This window comes from Oncorhynchus nerka, linkage group LG3, assembly GCF_034236695.1.
Source record: "Oncorhynchus nerka isolate Pitt River linkage group LG3, Oner_Uvic_2.0, whole genome shotgun sequence".
NCBI classification, from domain to species: Eukaryota; Metazoa; Chordata; class Actinopteri; order Salmoniformes; family Salmonidae; genus Oncorhynchus; species Oncorhynchus nerka.
Window position 1 is genome coordinate 10,460,989 of NC_088398.1, and position 7,297 is coordinate 10,468,285.

Genomic DNA, 7,297 nt, shown 5'->3' on the forward strand with positions numbered 1-7,297 from the left:
ACACATTAACAAGTCCAATAGCTCAAATGAAAGATAAACACCTTGTTCATCTACCCAGCGAGTCAGATTTCTAAAATGTTTTACGGCGAAAACATAGCACATATTTATGTCAAAACCACCACCAAAGACACAGCCAATATATAGCCATTTTGTCGAACAAAAGATGCAATCACAAATGCAGGATTAAAAGAAAAATAATTCACTAACCTTTTGAAAATCTTCATCAGATGACAGTAATAGGACATGTTACACAGTACATTTATGTTTTTTTCAATAATATGCCATTTATATCCATAAATCTCTGTTTACATTGACGCCATGTTCAAAAGAATTCTACAAAAATGTCCGGAGAAATTATCAATAACTCCGCCAGATAACAGCAATACACATCATAAACTTTGACTAAATATACATGTTCTACATATAGTTAGAAAGATACACTGCTTCTTAATGCAATCGCTTTGTCACATTTCTTTTTAACGTTACAGAAATCGTTCATTTTTCAATAATCTGAGACGGCGCTCAGACATAAGCAATATTTCTCCGCTATGTTGGAGTCAACAGAAACACAAAATTACAACATAAATATTCCCTTACCTTTGATGATCTTCGATCATAATGTAGTGGAAGAAGTCATACTTACCCAAAACATTGTTTGGTTTCAATTCGTGTGTCTTTGTATTAGCAAATGCTGCAAGTTCCAGCTGAAATACTACCAAAAATTACTTCTGGTCACGAACAGTTGCGCATCAAAACTTCAAAATTACATATTATATGTCGACTAAACTGGTCAAACTAAGTGCAGAATCAAGCTTTAGGATGTTCTAAACGTACAAAACTATTATCTAATCTCTCGGACGAACGTGCTTCTTGGCAGGCGATCTGGAACAAAGGAACGTGTCTCCATAAAGCCGTAACATTGAATTTTGGGATTTGCACAATTAAACGCTGTCCTGAATGAGGACATCTAGTGGAAGACATAGAAAGTGTCTCCAGATCCATAGCTGGTTGGGAAGGGTGGGGGCGATGACGTCAAAGTTGCCCCAAGTTTGAGGCTCCCAAAAATAGTTTGGGAGATTGCCTGCCCTGTGAGTTCTGCTATACTTACAGACATAATTCAAACGGTTTTAGAAGCTTTAGAGTGTTTTCTACCCAATAATAATTATTATATGCATATATTAGCAATTTTGGACAGATTTTGTTCAGTTTACTATGGGCACGCAATTCCTCCAAAGGGGGCAGTATTCTGCCTAGCCTTAACTGAATTACTTGTATTACTTTCTAATTTAACTCACAGGCTCCGGTATTTTTTAAATGTTATTGACTGAATATTTCCACAACACGTAAGAGGGGTCTGGGTAGCCCTTTGATTAGCTGTTCAGTAGTCTTATGGCTTGGGGATAGAAGCTGTTAAGCATTTTGGACCTTGACTTGGCGCTCGGGTACCGCTTGACGTGCGGTAGCAGAGAGAACAGTGATGTCCTGGGCGGTCCACACTACCCTTTGTAGTGCTTTGTGGTCGGAGGCTGGTGCAGCTATAGAACCTTTTGAGGATCTGAGCACCCATGCCAAATCTTTTCATTCTCCTGAGGGGGAATAGGCTTTGTCATGCCCTCTTCACAACTGTCTTAGTGTGTTTGAACCATGATAGGTCGTTAGTGATGTGGACACCAAGGAACTTGAAGCTCTCAACCTGTTCCACTACAGCCCCGTCGATGAGAATGGGGGTGTGCTCGGCCCTCCTTTTCCTGTAGCTCCTTTGTCTTCATCAGTTTGAGGGAGAGGTTGTCATGGCATCACACGACCAGGTCTCTGATCTCCTCCCTATAGGCTGTCTCGTCGTAGTCGGTGATCAGGCCTACCACTGTTGTGTCATCGGCAAACTTGATGATGGTAGAGTCGTGCCTGGCCATGCAGTCATGTGTAAACAGGGAGTACAGGAGGGGACTGAGCACGCACCCCTGAGGGGGTTGCTACCTACCATCACCACCTAGGGGCAGCCTGTCAGGAAGTCCAGGATCCAGTTGCAGAGGGGGGTGTTTAGTCCCAGGTTCCTTAGCTTGGTGATGAGCTTTGAGGGCACTATGGTGTTGAACGCTGAGCTGTAGTCAATGAATAGTATTCTCACGTAGGTGTTCCTTTTGTCCAGGTGGGAAAGGGCAGTGTTGAGTGCAATAGAGATTGTATCATAGATGGATCTGTTGGGTCTGTATGCAAATTGGAGTAGGTCTAGGGTTTCTGCGATAATGGTGTTGAGCATTGACCAGCCTTTCAAAGCACTTCATGGCTACAGACGTGACTGCTATGGGTCGGTAGTCATTTAGGCAGGTTACTTTCGTCCCTGTGCCCAAGAACACTATGGTGGTCTGCTTGAAACATGTTGGTATTACAGACTCCGTCAGGGACAGGTTGAAAATGTCAGTGAAGACACTTGTTAGTTGGTCAGCTCATTCTCGGAGTACACATCCTGGTAATCCAGCTGGCCCTGCGGCCTTGTGAATGTTGACCTGTTTAAAAGGTCTTACTCACATCCACTACTGAGAGCATGATCACACAGTCGGCCAGAACAGCTGGTTCTCTCATGCATGTTTCAGTGTTACTTGCCTCGACGCGAGCATAAAGTAATTTAGCTCGTCTGGTAGGTTTGTGTCACTGGGCAGCTCGTGACTGTGCTTCCCTTTGCAATCTGTAATAGTTTGCAAGCCCTGCCACATCCGACGAATATCGTAGCCGGTGTAGTACGATTCAATCTTAATCCTGGATTGACGCTTTGCCTGTTTGATGCTTCGTCGGAGGGCATAACGGTATTTATTATAAGCTTCCAGGTTAGAGTCCCACTCCTTGAAAGCGGCAGCTCTGCACTTTAGCTCAGTGCGGATGTTGCCTGTAATCCATGGCTTCTAGTTGGGGTATGTACGTACGGTAACCGTGAGGACTACGTCATCGATGCACTTATTGATGAAGTGACTGAATGATGTGGTGTACTCAATGCCATCGGAAGAATCACAGAAAATATTTCAGTCTGTGCTAGCAAATTAGTCCTGTAGCTTAGCATCTGCTTCATCTGACCACTTTGTTAATGACCGAATCACTGGTGCTTCCTGCTTTAATTTTGACTTGTAAGCGGGAATAAGGAGGATAGAATTGTTGTTAGATTTGCCAAATGGAGGGCGGTCTTAGTGCCAGCATCGGTCTGCGGTCGTATATAGACAGCCATGAGAAATATAGTTGTAAACTCTCTTGGTAAATAGTGTGGTGTACAGCTTATCATGAGATCCTCTACCTCAGGTGAGCAAAACCTTGTGTCTTCCTTGATTTCATGCACCAGCTGTTGTTTACAAATATGCATAGGCCGCCGCCCCTTGTCTTACCAGAGGCCGCTGTTCTATCCTACTAAAAAAGCTTAAAACCCGCCATCTGTATGTTAATCATGTCATCGTTCAGCCACAACTCGGTGAAAACACAAGATATTACAATTTTTTATGTCCCTTTGGTAGGATATACATGCTCGTAGTTTGTCTATTGTATTATCGATTCATTGTATGTTGGCTAATAGGACCGATGGTAAAGGTAAATTACCCTCTCGGTGACGGATCCTTACAAGGCACCCGGACCGTCGTCCACGATACCTCCGTCTTTTCCTCCTGCGAATGATGTTGATGAGGGCATTGTCGGGTGTCTGGTGTAAATCCTTCCCGTTAGACTCGAAGAAGAAGAATTCCTCCAGTATTGGGTGAGTAATCGCTGCCCTGATATCAAGAAGCTCTTTCCGGTCATAAGACACGGTGGCAGAAACATGTACAAAATAATTTACAAATAATGTGAAAAACATGCACAATCGGTTACAGGATCATAAAACGGCGGCCATCTCCTTTGGCGCCATTTATTATGTCCAACCGGGTCATCAGGAGGGATCAGCCGAACGTGAAGACAATTGACTGCTCAATGGGGCTGCCCAGGCTGTCATATATGCTATAATGGCACAGAAACAAAAACGAGTTCCCTATCTATCTCTATGGGAGGAATAGATAGAAAAGGGGTGTGTTCAAACAGTAAGCCTAACGAAGCTGTAGACGAAAGTCGGGGAGGTGCATCTGACAGCCAAAAGTCGGACACTAGCTAGGTTTCCAAATAAAATCTGGCAACAGATTTATGGGAATATTCTAAAATCCTCAAAGAAAATGTGCACATTGTCCTGCCAGTGGTGTTTCCACCAAACTGACATGTTGAGGATAAAAGTCAGTGCCTGATGACATGGCACACACTTGGTTTTCATGTACCAAATAAAAATTGAATGTTAAATGTTTCCATTGCATTTTCAACTCTACCAATAGTTTTGTCACAAACTGTTGCATTAAATAGCAAATATGTTTACTCTTTGCATGTGCACTCTAGCCAACAGCTAGCAGATTGTGCGGGTCGGTCAGTCTACATGAGAACATTTTGGATAAGAGACACTCAAATCTCTTGCCACTTAAATAAATGTAATAAATGGATTCAATAAAGTTATCACTCGTCACTTTAAATATTGCCACTTTAATGATGTCTACATATCTTACATTATTCATCTCGTATGTACAGTGGGGAGAACAAGTATGTGATACACTGCCGATTTTGCAGGTTTTCCTACTTACAAAGCATGTAGAGGTCTGTAATTTTTATCATAGGTACACTTCAACTGAGACGGAATCTAAAACAAAAATCTAGAAAATCACATTGTATGATTTTTAAGTAATTAATTTGCATTTTATTGCATGACATAAGTATTTGATACATCAGAAAAGCAGAACTTAATATTTGGTACAGAAACCTTTGTTTGCAATTACAGAGATCATATGTTTCCTGTAGTTCTTGACCAGGTTTGCACACACTGCAGCAGTGATTTTGGCCCACTCCTCCATAAAGACCTTCTCCAGATCCTTCAGGTTTCGGGGCTGTCGCTGGGCAATACGGACTTTCAGCTCCCTCCAAAGATTTTCTATTGGGTTCAGGTCTGGAGACTGGCTAGGCCACTCCAGGACCTTGAGATGCTTCTTACGGAGCCACTCCTTAGTTGCCCTGGCTGTGTGTTTTGGGTCGTTGTCATGCTGGAACACCCAGCCACGACCCATCTTCAATGCTCTTACTGAGGGAAGGAGGTTGTTGGCCAAAATCTCACGATACATGGCCCCATCCATCCTCCCCTCAATAAGGTGCAGTCGTCCTGTCCCCTTTTCAGAAAAGCATCCCCAAAGAATGATGTTTCCACCTCCATGCTTCAAGGATGGGATGGTATTCTTGGGGTTGTACTCATCCTTCTTCTTCCTCCAAACACGGCGAGTGGAGTTTAGAACAAAAAGCTATATTTTTGTCTCATCAGACCACATGACCTTCTCCCATTCCTCCTCTGGATCATCCAGATGGTCATTGGCAAACTTCAGACGCGCCTGGACATGCGCTGGCTTGAGCAGGGGGACCTTGCGTGCACTGCAGGTTTTAATCCATGACGGCGTAGTGTGTTACTAATGGTTTACTTTGAGACTGTGGTCCCAGCTCTCTTCAGGTCATTGACCAGGTCCTGCCGTGTAGTTCTGGGCCTATCCCTCACCTTCCTCATGATCATTGATGCCCCACGAGGTGAGATCTTGCATGGAGCCCCAGACCGAGGGTGATTGACCGTCATCTTGAACTTCTCCCATTTTCTAATAATTGCGCCAACAGTTGTTGCCTTCTCACCAAGCTGCTTGCCTATTGTCCTGTAGCCCATCCCAGCCTTGTGCAGGTCTACAATTTTATCCCTGATGTCCTTACACAGCTCTCTGGTCTTGGCCATTGTAGAGAGATTGGAGTCTGTTTGATTGAGTGTGTGGACAGGTGTCTTTTATACAGGTAACGAGTTCAAACAGGTGCAGTTAATACAGGTAATGAGTGGAGAACAGGAGGGCTTCTTAAAGAAAAACTAACAGGTCTGTGAGAGACGGAATTCTTACTGGTTGGTAGGTGATCAAATACTTATGTTATGCAATAAAATGCAAATTAATTACTTAAAAATCATACAATGTGATTTTCTGGATTTTTGTTTTAGATTCCGTCTCTCACAGTTGAAGTGTACCTATGATAAAAATTCCAGACCTCTACATGCTTTGTAAGTAGGAAAACCTGCAAAATCGGCAGTGTATCAAATACTTGTTCTCCCCACTGTATATATTGTATTCCATACCATCTGCATCTTGCCTAAGCAGCACGGCCATCACTCATCCATATATTTATATGTACATATTCTTATTCCTCCCTTTACATTTGTGTGTATAAGGTAGTCATTGTGAATTTGTTAGATTACTTGTTAGATATTACTGCACTGCCGGAATTAGAAGCTCAAGCATTTCACTACACTCGCATTAACATCTGCTAACCATTTATTGATATTTTTATTTGTCAAACAGCAGTCACGCATCTATCATCATGTCATCAGAATAAGACTCCTCAACATTTTTTGGGGAAAGGAGCATAAAGTTCATACCGTGCACTTTCACCACCCTGTGAACTTCACAATTTATTTAATCTGTAGCCTAATAAACTACATGCTTTCCAGGGTCGTAGTGGGAGGACCACACCATGTCATCGCGTGACTCCAAATGTATTATTCTTTCAATATTTGCGCATAAAGGTGTTTCCACTTTCATTTCTCGCATAATTCATTTTATTGACACAAACAGATCCCACCATGTCAAACCAAACATTGTGCTGGCATTTGTAAAATTGTACCGAAACTGTTTCCATGACAGCTGTCATGATTTACTCCCATAAAAACTGGATGAAAATATGGTTAGTGTCACCAAACAACTGCATCACACTCAAAATAATTAGAATTCAGATGCTAATCTGGTTGACGACCCTAGTTAGCTAGCTAACCAAACCCATTATGATTGATAGCTAGCATGCTAGCTAGCTTGACTGCTACATGCAACAATAACAGTCAAGTTTAATCTTAATGAATGTCTTATCAGTCCAAAACAACATATAAGCCTGTTAGATAAAAAATTATATTATGAAATGTACAGGCAAAATGCAAACCACTACAGAATCTGTGTATCTGGTGACACTTCCACATCCAGTTGAGCAGTGGCTCTCCCTGATGGAGACATCCTTGAGTCCCGCTCAACATCCACTCGAGGGCTCCAAAATGGACTGTACAGCTCACCTGGACAGCCCGCCAGGGGGAGCCCTCGAGTGGATGTTGAACCTGATGCAGGACTTCCGCATCTAGAGCAACATCCACTTGAGGCTATTACTCAATGACTCGAGGGCTAGGCAGGCT